The sequence below is a fragment of the Salvelinus sp. IW2-2015 genome, unplaced genomic scaffold, assembly GCF_002910315.2.
Source record: "Salvelinus sp. IW2-2015 unplaced genomic scaffold, ASM291031v2 Un_scaffold762, whole genome shotgun sequence".
Lineage (NCBI taxonomy): Eukaryota > Metazoa > Chordata > Actinopteri > Salmoniformes > Salmonidae > Salvelinus > Salvelinus sp. IW2-2015.
In genome coordinates, this window is record NW_019942606.1 from 165,822 (window position 1) to 178,490 (window position 12,669).

The window sequence follows — 12,669 nt, forward strand, 5'->3', positions numbered from 1 at the left end:
AGGCCCCACAGCTCCCCAGCCCTGCATGGCTCAGCCCTGCAGCTCCCCAGCCCTGCTCAGCCCTACTCAGCCTTGCAGCTCCCCAGCCCACAGGGAATAGGGTGAAACTAACCAAGTACAGTGGCAAGAAAAAGTATGTGAACCCTTTCGAATTACCTGGACTTCTGCATAAATTGGTCATCAAATTTGATCTGATCTTCATCTTAGTCACAACAACAGACAAACACAGTGTGCTTAAACTAATAACACACAAATTATTGTATTTTTCTTGTCTGATTGGTAATTGGTTGGTGGCACAGATACACACAGACAGACAGACAGACAGACAGACAGACAACAACACAGGAAGTTTACATTCCCATGTGTCCACAAAGATGTTTCTATGGTATTTAGCTTGTCTTACCCAAGGGCAAAGAACCAGTTCAAACAACCTACTCTCACAAAATAGACCCGTCATCATCATACTAGCTGTCATGGCAATTTCATAATTTTCCTGTTTTCTATGGCTGCTGACAAACAATGTGCCGGTAGGTGTGCAATCAAGATCGCGTTGGCAACAGGATTTGTCAGTTGTCTAATGGCCCCGCTGGCGCCAACATGAGAAATGTCCTCTTGAATTTATATCCCCACGCCTGCAGCCCTACTGCACACCACAGTCCTGTATTAATTACACTGGCTTAGGCAAGAGAGGAGGGTGGCCAGCTGAACTGGATCATGCTGAAGCCTGTGTGGGGGCTGTGCTTTGGCAAAGTAGGTGGGGTTATATCCTGCCTGGTTGGCCCTGTCCGGGGTTATTGTCGGACAGGGCCACAGTGTCCCCGACCCCCACTGTCTCAGCCGCCAGTATCTATGCCGCAATAGTCTACAATATGTGCTAGGGTCAGTCTGTTATATCTGGTGTAATTCTCCTGTCTTATCTGGTGTCCTGTGTGGATTTAAGTATGCTCCTCTAATTCTCTTTCTCTCCATATCTCCTTCCCCTCCCGGAGGACTTGAGCCCTAGGACCATGCCTCAGGACGACCTGGCCTGATGAATCCTGGCTGTCCCCGGGCCACCTGGTCATGCTGCTGCTCCAGTTTCAACTGTTCTGCCTACTTGTCCCAGACTGCTGTTTTTCATCTCTCTCTCTCTCTCATTCTCTCTCTCTCTCTCTCTCTTCTTCTCTTCTCTCATTTCTCTCTCTTCTCTCTCTCTCTCTCTCTCTCTCTCATTTTCTCTCTCTCTTCTCTCTCTAATTTCTCTCTCTCTCTCTCTCTCTCACTCTCTCTCTCTCTCTCTCTCTCTCTCTCTCTCTCTCTGCTCTCTCTTTCTCTCTCTCTCTTCTCTCTCTTCTCTCTCTTCTCTCTCTCTCTCTATCTCTTTTCCCTCTCTGTTCCAGGGGAACAGTGGGGTTTAACTTGCTTGTTCAGGGGCGGAAGGACAGATTTTTACCTTGTCTGCTCGGGGATTCGATCCCGTCATCTATGAAAGTTTGTTCTTCAAGATGTTCAATCTGGCCTTAATGGCCATGTTCTGTTATAATCTCCACCCGGCACAGCCAGAAGAGGACTGGCTACCCCTCAGAGCCTGGTTCCTCTCTAAGTTTCTTCCTAGGTTCCTGTCTTTCTAGGGAGTTTTTCTTAGCCACCACTACATCTGCATTGCTTGCTGTTTGGGGTTTTAGGCTGGGTTTCTGTATAAGCACATTGTGACATCTGCTGATGTAAAAAGGACTTTATAAATACATTTGAGTGAATTGGATTGTATCATGTTGTAGGCTAGTAACCTAGCGGTTAAGGTAACCTAGCGGTTAAGAGCCAGTAACCGAAAGGTTGCTAATTATAATCCCAAAGCCGGCAAAGGTGTAAAAATCTGCCTTTCTGCTCTTGAGCAAGGCAGTCAACCTCCAACAAAAACTGCTCCCGGGGAGCCGATGACGTGATATGGATTAAGGCAGCCCCCCCCCCTATTGGTTACTAAATTATTCCATATGTGTTATTTCATAGTTTTGATGTCTTCACTATTATTCTACAATGTAGAAAATATATATTTTTTTTAATATAGAAAAACCCTTGAATGAGTAGGTGTGTCCAAACTTTTGACTGGTACTGTACATATATTTTTTATGGCACGCGAGACATCCTGTCTGATTCACGCCTGTCTCAGTGGACGAATCCACTGAAGAGGCCGCAGGGATGGCACACCAGTAGTACATTTACCATTCATTCACATCATTTCTAATCTACAATGTTTGTTTGGTTACAGTAATTTCTGTTAATGCATTCAATATAAAAATTATTACAGTATTTTACCGTTCTCATTGTCGGAGTGGACACATTGTTTACGGACAGGCTACACTTGTGAAGAACAAGTTTTGTTTTATTTCATTCCACTTAGGAGTTCTCAAATGATTCATTGTCGATTGTCCGTACCTCTCCTGTCAATGTTGAGTAAGGACGTGCACCTGATTATACATAGAAGTAGGCCTATAGGCTACCTGGCCTGCGCGCAAACGTAGGCCTATAAATACATCCATTTGGGGGATCTGATAGTATTACTGATTGTCTTAACTCAGCACCACTGTGGAACTTCGCAAAGAAATGTTTTCACCTCAAACAGCAAGTAAACAAAGTATGTTTTCACATCTATTGAGAATGACAATAGCTCCTCAATCTAACCTATTTGAAAAATCTTTCTAGATCTCTTTTTTTTTTTTTTTAAACACTCAGCTCAGCGTGAAAGGGGGAAAAAATGTCATGCTCTGATCCGGTGGAAACGTCATAAAATAGGCCTAACTGATTACTTCTTATCCCTTGTGCAAATAGCTTAAAGCTGTGTCTGTCCAGAGCTCACTGGAGCGGGAAACTCTGAAGGATACAATGTTGCAAATTTGCTAGCAGAAGCTTCACACGGAACCCTTCAGTTGAGACAACGTTTCAAGTTCCTTGCAGACAAGCCATGCATAGCCAATGTGATATTTACTTTTAATCAGGATATTTTCTACCTGCAGGCTGCAATGTTTTTATTTGTTGGCTTTTTTTGATTAACCACATGATAATGATTTTGAGATAAGAAGACTTTATAATAAATTAAATTAAACTGTTCCACAAAAATGTGCATATAAAATGATACACAGTGTGCTTAAAGCATGAGACAAGCTCAGTAGTCGACATATAGATTATTTATATAGGGAAAAATACACATTTTCGATTGGACGAAAGAACAAGACAACTCTAGGTTGACCAATCATTTTTTGTCGGGCACAGCCCTGATGTCAATTTMAGTCTTTTGTCTGTAATGTCTTTTTCGTTATGTGTCAGACCCCAGTAAGACTAGCTGTTGCCATTGGCTAACAAGCATCCTAATAAATCAAATCCAGCACTCACAGAGTGCCATTTGGTACGCAGGCTATTTCTCTGAAATCCTGGCTTTGTTTTGATCACCTGACCAGTAACACCATTCTACTGACCACTGTTTCCCCTGACCAGTAACACCACTCTACTGATCACTGTTTCCCCTGCCCAGTAACACCACTCTACTGACTACTGTCTCCCCTGACCAGTAACACCACTCTACTGACTACTGTCTCCCCTGACCGAGTACACCACTCTTAGCTGAGCTACGTGTTTCCCGCTGCCCAGGGAACACCACTCTAGCTGACTACTGTCTCCCCGGCTGCCAGTCACACCACTCTACTGCCTTACTGTTTCCCGCATGAGACCAGAACACCCACTCTACTGCCTACGTTCCCCCTTGCCGGTAACCACCGACTCTGACTGGAACTATTTCCCTGCAGTATCACCACCACTGAACACGCTAGCTCCTGGCAGTACATCACCTACTGACTACTGCTTCTCCAAACCCCTCTCTGACCGTTCCCTAGGAACCAGCGCACTGTACGATGTCCGCGTACCACGTAACCTACTACTACTGCTCGACTGGCTTCGCCCTGACCCAGTAACACACTCTTACTGATCCACTAGTTCCGCCGGCCCAGTAACACCACGTCTACTGGCTACTGTTTCCCCATGACCAAGGACACACCACTCTACTGACTACTGTTCTCCCCTGACCAAGTAACACCACTCTACTGACTACTGTTTCCCCTGCCCAGTAAACACACTCTACTGACTACTGTTTCCCCTGGCCACCAGTAACGCCACCACTCTACTGACTACTTTCCCCTGACCGAGTAACACCACCTCTACTGGCTACTGGCTTCCCCTGACCAGTAACACCACTCTACTGACTACTGCTTCCGCCTGACAGTTAACACCACTCTACTGACTACTGTGCCCCTTGACCAGTAACACCACTCTACTGACTATGTTTACTGACCAGTAACACCACTCTACTGACTACCGGGTTGCCTGAGCCTGCAGTAACACCCACTCTACTGACTACTGACTAATTCCACCCTTCAAATCTCTCTCTCTCCCCATCCCTCTCTTAAAGGTTCAATATATTATGTCAATTCTGGCCTTCTCCCCACGGTATACAATTTGGAAACACGCAGTGTTGCTGTTTGCAATTGAGAGAAAGAGGTCTGTAAACAGAGGAAGAGGGTCTGTAAAACAGAGAAGAGGTCTGTAAACAGAGAAGAGGTCTATAAACAGAGAGAGGTCTGCAAACAGGAAAGAGGTACTGTAAACAGAGAAGAGGTCTATAAACAGAGAACGGAGGTCTGTAAAAAGACAAGGACATAGAGAGCAGAGAGGGGATCTGTAAACAGAAAGACAGCAGGTCTGTAAACAGAGAAGAGGTCTGGTAAAACAGAGATCGAACAGAGAGCGTCTGTAAACAGAGAAAGAGATCTATAAACGGAGCTGTCGAGAAGAGCGTCTGTAACAGAGAAAGAGGTCTTAAACAAGAAGGTATAAACAGAGAGAGGTCGCTAAAGACGTCATAAAACGTAGGATGTACAGAGAAGAGGTGCTGTAAAACAGACGAAGAGGTTCTAGTAAAACGAAGAGGTCTACAGAGAGACGGTTCGTAAACAGAGAAGAGGTCTGGTAAACAGAGAACGAGGCGTTCGCTTAAACAGGAGAAGAGGTCTGATAAAACAGAGAAGAGAGGTCATACAGAGATAAACAGAGAAGAGGTCTTAAACAGAGAAGAGGGTGCTATAAACAGAGAAGAGGTCTATAAACAGAGAAGAGATCTATAAAACAGAGAAGAGGTCTACAATATAAGACCAGAGAAGAGGGTCTGTAAACAGAGAAGAGTCTATAAACAGAGAAAGGGTCTGTAAACAGAGAAGAGGTCTATAAACAGCAGAAGAGGTCAGTAAGACAGAGGAAGAGGTCTATAAACAAGAGAAGGAGTCTATAAACACAGAAGAAGAGGTCCTGTAAACAGAGAAAGAAGGTTCTATAAACAGAGAAGTGGTCTATAAACAGAGAAGAGGTCTATAAACAGAGAAGAGGTCTGTAAACAGAGAAGAAGTCTATAAACAGAGAACGGGTCTATAAACAGAAAAGAGGTCTGTAAACAGAGAAGAGGTCTATAAACAGAGAAAGGGTCTATAAACAGAGAAGAGGTCTATAAACAGAGAAGAGGTCTATAAACAGTAGGGAATTGCTTTTGTTTTAATACACGCTGTGTGTGTTTGATTAGTATCACAGTTTGGGGAGAATTATTTCTACAAAGTTTTCCCGATACAAGCAGTACCGCTGCGGGTGCTGCGAGTTCTGCTTACAAGGCAATGTTTTGGAAGTCAGCTGGCAGTGTGGGAGAGCGAGAGAGAGAGAGAGAGAGAGAGATCCATGTGATGAGAGAGGAATCACAGGTTGCAGCCCCCCAGGAAGTGAGAGAAGGGAAGAGCTGATGCCAAGTGGCGGTACTGCATGAAGCTGGTAAAACTGGCAGAACAGTAGATAAAGGAGAATTGCTGATATGAACTGCTGAACGGGCAGAAACCAGACAGGAAGCGTGGGCTCTGGCTCCGCTGCTCCAGGTGTAGAGAGGCGCTCTGGAGGTGATTAAACCACGGCTGCATCCCAAATGGGACCCTATATACTGCCCTAAAGACCCTGGTCATAAGTAGTACACTCCATAGGGAATAAGGTCAAAAGTAGTGCACTACATAGGGTACATAAGGAATAGGGTGCCATTTTGGACACATCCTACGGCTTCCTTCCCTCAGACAGGGATTTACAGTTCCCAGCTGTGCAGAGGGCATATGTGATGAAACACACGCTAAACAAAACACATCCCTAGTCCTTTGATTGCGCACGGGTGATTGAATACACACACACACACAAACACACACACAGCAAAACTGCAAAATAACACCTTGTACATTGTTATATCAAAACAATGTTTCTCTCTCTTGGTACTCTCTCCAACTGAGCCCACACCTACAACTGAGTATGTGAAGAGAGACAATAAAAACAGTCAAATGCATTTCGGATAAAAAAAAATATATACACTAAAGCAAATCTACATGTCTAAATGCTCGGTAGCTTGTCGCTGGGTGCTGAAAGTCAGCTTAAGGGTTGAAAGCGGCTTTAACATTAATCGGGTCCTGAGTGGGATTAGAGCTGGATCCCTCTCAGTGTACTGATGTGGAGGGCAGATTGATCTCTCTCTGTGTACTGATGAGGAGGGCAGATTGATCTCTCTCTGTGTACTGATGAGGAGGGCAGATGGATCTCTCTCTGTGTACTGATGAGGAGGGCAGATGGATCTCTCTCTGTGTACTGATGAGGAGGGCAGATTGATCTCTCTCTGTGTACTGATGAGGAGGGCAGATGGATCTCTCTCTGTGTACTGATGTGGAGGGCGGACTGGTCTGCTTACTCATTGTGATACCTCCAGGCCCGATGTGGAGGGCGATGGATCCTACACACCTCTCCTGCTGTAGATCGACTGCAGCCATGGGGAGCGCTGGAGCGCATCAGAACTGAGATCTGGGCAGTCTGTGTAACTCGCATGGGTAGGAAGATGTGGCCCACGTCGTGCAGTTAGCGCTGTCTCCGTGAGTGCTACTGATGAGGACGGAAACGCAGATAGGGTATCTATCCCAGCTGGGTACTGATGTGGAGGGCGATGGATCTCTCTTGCTGATGATGTTACTGATGTGGAGGGCAGATGGATCTCTCTCTGTGTACTGATGGGAGGGCATGGAATCTCTCTCTGTGTACTAGATGTGAGGAGGCAGATGGATTCTCTGTCGTCTGTGTACGTGATGGGAGTGGCGCAATAGGATCATCATCTCTGTGTAACTGATGTGGAGGGCAGAAGTGGATCTCTCTCGTTGTGTACGTCCAGGGTGTGTTGTGTGGGACTGGTCGCAAGTATGCGCATGCTCGACCCTTTCGGTTCTGTGCGTACTGCATGAGCGGGCTGCGGAGTCGGTTACCTTCCTCGTGCTCGCTTGTGTCTAGCAGGGTGTGGAGGGCAGATGGCGATTTGTGTCTCCTCTCTGTGTGATAACAGTTCGCGGGATGCAGTGGCTGGGGTATTGGTTGTGCGTAAGGTGGAATAGTCTCTGTGTAACTGATGTGGGGGGCAGCTGATAGTCCTCGTCATGCTGGTGCACTGATTCGAGAGGAGGCGAAGCGCCTCGTGATTTCTCTGTGCCTCTGAATGAGGAGGAGTGCATAGGCAGGATGGTTAGGTACGTCTTCTGCATTGGTGAGGACTAGACACAGGTAGTAGGCGGGCAAGATGGATCGTTCAACTTAGCTTACTGATTTAAGGGTAGTGGTCGAGGTAGTGTACTCCTCATCCGAATCACAGTAGGGTTAGTGTAAAGTAACAAACGATTGGTTGGATTGTTTTATTTTGTATATATAGATGCATGATTAGTCTCTTACATTACTAGAGTAGTGGACTATAACTGTAGAAGTGGAGCGCTCTGGAAGTCCAAATCCACGAATAGCTGTGGGGTGGACGTATAATTAGAGCAGGGGCACTCTGTCGAAGATCATCTGTCTCGTTTTCGTAGCCATGTGGTCGATTGGGCTTCTATAGAGTGTATGAAGCTTCCGACTTTAAGACTGTGATACTAGGACATGCTGCATAACATATATGGTGTAGCTCAGCATAGATGAGCGGCAAGCCTGGATTCTTCGTCTTGTGTGCTACTCGGAAGGGCACGCTCGGATCAACTCCCATATCTTCTTCCTGATGTCTCTGCTCGTACTGATGATGCGCAGGGCAGACTGGCAATGCTCATGTACTATGTGGTAGGGGTGGACTCCTCTTTGTGCTGCTAACGAGGGCAGTGGATTCTCTCTTTGTGTGCTAATGGAAGGGCAGCTGGATCTCTCTCTGTGTGTGTAATGGAGGCAGCTGGATCTCTCTCTGTGTGTCCTAATGAGGAGGGCTGCTGGATTGGTCACTCTGGTTCCTCAACTATCCCTCCCTCCCTCTCGCCATTCCTCCCTGCCTCTCCTCTCTCCCTTCCTCCTCTACGCGCCCCGCATAAGCCACCGTCTATCTATCAGTCACCCTGGCCTTCCACTCCTCCTCCTCTCTATCACCCTCCTCCCTCTCTATCCACCCTTCCTCCCTCCCTCACTCCCTGCTCTCCTCTCTCCCTCACTCCCTCCTCTGCGTCCCCAGGCCCATCACACCGGTCTATCCTCCTCTATCCCTCCCTGCTCTCCTCTAGACACCCTGTCTTCCACTTCCTTCCTCCCTCTATCTTTCTCTCATAACTCCATATCCCTTCTTCCTCTTCCGTTTGCTTCCCTCTCTACCTTCGCCTTCAGTCTTCTACCCTCCTTCTTTACCCCTCCCTCCTATCCTTCATCTCTCCATCTCTCCTTCATCTCTTCTTCCGCTGTGACCCAGAATTGAAGTGTTCGCCTTAGTGTTACGAGGCAGGATTTTGCAAGAACCAACCAAAACATGGTGACTGGTGGTGAACCAACCAACATGGTGACTGGTGGTTGAACCAACCAAAATGGTGACTGGTGGTGAACCAACCAAAACATGGTGACTGGTGGTGAACCAACCAAAACATGGTGACTGGTGGTGAACAACCAAACATGGTGATGGTGGTGACCACCAAATATTATAATGCTGCATCCCAAATCGACCCTATTCCTATAATATAGTGCCTTACTTTTGACCAGGGCTCATAGGGAAAAAAGAAATAGGGTGAGCATTGTACTACAGTATGTAGGGAATAGGGTGCCATTGTACTACAGTATTTAGGGAATAGGGTGCCATTGTACTACAACATGTAGGGAATAGGGTGCCATTGTACTACAGTATTTAGGGAATAGGGTGCCATTGTACTACAACATGTAGGGAATAGGGTGCCATTTGAGATGCCTACAAGTTCAGTTTAACAGCTTCTCCGTACTAATGTCACCCACGCACCGGGACACAATGTCGGGAGAGAGTTTTCTGCTAGTGAGGATTGTCACATCCATAAGCAGTAAAACACGTCTCAGTATGATAGGCCGAGCTAGAGTGTCTGCTACCCTTGGGGTACTTTTGGGTTCATAACACATGATATGCATCCCAAATAGAACCCTATTCCCTATGTAGGTAATAGAGTGCTATTTGGGACTCAAGCCATGCACACTGTTCTTTCATCTGTCAATGAAACCGACACCTTGAGAGGCCGACACTGTAAATCAGACATACAAATATGTACAGTACCAGTCAAAAGTTGACACACCTACTCATTCAAGGGTTTTTCTTTATTTTTTACTATTTTCTACATTGTATAATAATAGTGAAGACATCAACACTATGAAATAACACATATGGAATCATGTAGTAACCAAACAAGTATTAAACAAATCAAAATATATTTTAGATTCTTCAAAGTAGCCACACCTAGATGACAGCTTTGCACTCTTGACATTCTCTTAACCAGCACAAACCGTCATTCTGTTACCAAACTTTGAATCTGCATTGATCTTCAGGTAAATGCGTTTTTGTAAAAAATGTTCAGTTGAAATTGTTTTAAAGTAGTCCTTGTGCATAGAGTTGTATGGTTTGTTTAACATTGCAATCATTGGTTTTTGTTTGACATACATTTTAAAGTGAAACATCTGAGTCTCAGCATCATTCTGTTAGTGAGGGAGTTGCCCTGCACTAGTGTCTAGTTACATCGCTCACACACCAGAAAGCACATGTGAGTGTTTGCAAGGAGGAGCACTTGTCTCTTGGACAATGAGAAAAGCATTTTTTCCTATAAGATAATACTACTCCTACCGTTGCTACATTACATTCCAGGTGATTTAATTGTACAGTGAAACAGACAAATGAAATTGTGTTAAAATATGAAAATAGACTTAATAGCACGTCTCTCACCTCTCTGGTGTTGGCTAAGTGGGGCTTGTTTTGTTCCTCTTAATACGGGTAGACTCAGGATTTGGATGCTGATAAATCAGAACACTTTTATGGCCTCCCTATGGTTAGAGCGTTGGACCAGTAACCCGAAAGGTTGCTAGATCGAATCCCCGAGCTGACAAACTAAAAATCTGTTGTTCTGCCCCTGAACAAGGCAGTTAACCCACTGTTCCTCGGGTGCCGAAGACGTAGATGTCGATTAAGGCAGCCACCCCCGCACCTCTCTGATTCAGAGGGGTTGGGTTAAATGCGGAAGACACATTTCAGTTGGTTGTACAACTGACTAGGTATCCCCCTTTCCCTTTGCTTCATTGTAACAAATCCTTAATAAATGTCACAGGAACTAGGCCTATTCAATGTCTGATTAATACATTAGTCAAAGAAAGCTATAAAATGCGTCACGTTATTAAAAGAGAGTTGAAGACAAAGGAAGCAAATGGGGAAAAGGAGTTGGGAGATCTAATTATTTGTGTTAAATTGAGCCTACAAATTAGCCAAGAAGAAAATCTATGATATGTTTTAGCCTTTGATTATACAAAAAAAAATGCATATGAACCTGAGAATATCTTTATCAACTCAGGTAGTATATTTGTTTTGATTTGACGTTGAGTATAATATATTAACATTGCGGAGGACCATTCATATCGATGTTATTGGATTGCTATAGTCGCCTTTACTTTATCCCGAATGGCTACATTTGTATAATTATTTAACATTTGTATCAGTGAAAACATTACATATTTGTTACACTGTTTCCTATGTGTGAATTACCCTCAAATCAGCAGCCCTATTCTAGATTATTCTAACTCTCGTTGTGAGCCGCAAAAAAATTATTTGGGGTATATTTTAACGCTTTTGATCAATGAAACGGGTAAACAAAAACATGTTTTCGGTTAGAATGCAACGTTCTTTAGGAAATTAAATTCGAGGCTTCTCGATAATAAACGGTATGCAGGTGTTTAAAGGGTCTAAAAAATGAGGCTGAATGTGAAAAAATTGTCAACAGATTTCTTTCCTCGCGAGCATCGCATCACACAATACATAATCCATCTCTAGGGTTCAAGGTTTCACATTGCACTTACCTTTTTCTATATATTTCATGAAAATAAAGAAATACTCCTCAGTGAATATCGACGGTTGGTTGCCTATTACTTTCGCGCATTGGATAAACAGAGTGGCAATTCCATGTGTGTTATTATCCGGGCTATCTTTTTTTTTTTTTTTTTTTAATGTGTTTAGGTTCTAGTAAAAAGGAGGGGGTTCCGTATGCAATGAGGTAAGTGTATTTATAGCAGTAGCCAATGGGCAACGGGCAGGGACCAGCCTAATCTAATCATTGTGTTCGAGGCTTGTGTTCGATGGCAAGCGCCAAGGCTGCACCATTGTAACCAAGGATATATAAAATATCTTCATTTGCATAGAAAATCAATGTATCTATTTCCAGGAGTAAATTGAACTATAACTTAGATATTGATTTAAATTCGATTAAATACAAGTTTAGGGAATTAACCAGAATCAATTCAATGTCAGACATTTACATTTTTATAACATAATTGCTAAAAGAGCGATCGTTCAAGCCCCCCGACCCGATCTACAACCTGAGGCGATGATAGAACTGGCCGGAATAACTCGAGAAACCGCACACATGCCAAAGAACTGTACACATTGGAATAGAATAAAAACCCGTTCCCATTGTCTCAACAACTGATGTTTCCACCTTTACAAAAAGGATGTGGTGAATCAGTCTCTCAGTCCTTGCTCCTTTCATCCATCACACGTAATAAATAATGACTAACATCCTTTTAATGGACTGAGACAGCTACAACAACAAAAAAAGTCATTCTAACTCGGTGGTTTGCTAAAGCTAAATCGCCAGAATGCTTGTAGTGTTCTGCTTACAGTTCTACAAATCAGGGGCGTAGGCACAGGTGGGCCTGGGTGGGCCCTGGGGGAGCCAAGCCCAACCAATCAGATTTTTCATGCTCTACTTGTCAGTGTTCCAAACAGGATATTATTTGTATTTTTACCTAAACACATTAGGCCTACATGACTTTGGTAGGAACTCACCAGAACTGAACACCTCAAATGTTCTCCTGCTTGAGTTTCTACACCTCCTATAGAAAATAAGCTAAAGAGTATTGAAGAGTTCCTGCACCTAAATATAAATGGTACAGGCACCTATTTCAGTCTAAGTCAAGCACTGACCTAAACATACATACACTATCATATAGAATGTATAGCAAGCAGTAGGGCTATTTGACCAAGAAGGAGAGTGATGGAGTGCTGCATCAGATGACCTGGCCTCCACAATCACCTAACCTCAATCAAATTGAGATGGTTTGGGATGAATTGGACCACAGAGTGAAGGA

General features: G+C 44.3%; 1 pseudogene; it reads right to left on the reverse strand.

Annotated features, from left to right (window-relative positions):
* The window catches only part of LOC112068836 (protein 4.1-like), a 78,279-nt pseudogene extending 66,759 nt beyond the window's left edge, over positions 1 to 11,520 (reverse strand).
* Positions 11,521 to 12,669: the final 1,149 nt, after the last annotated feature.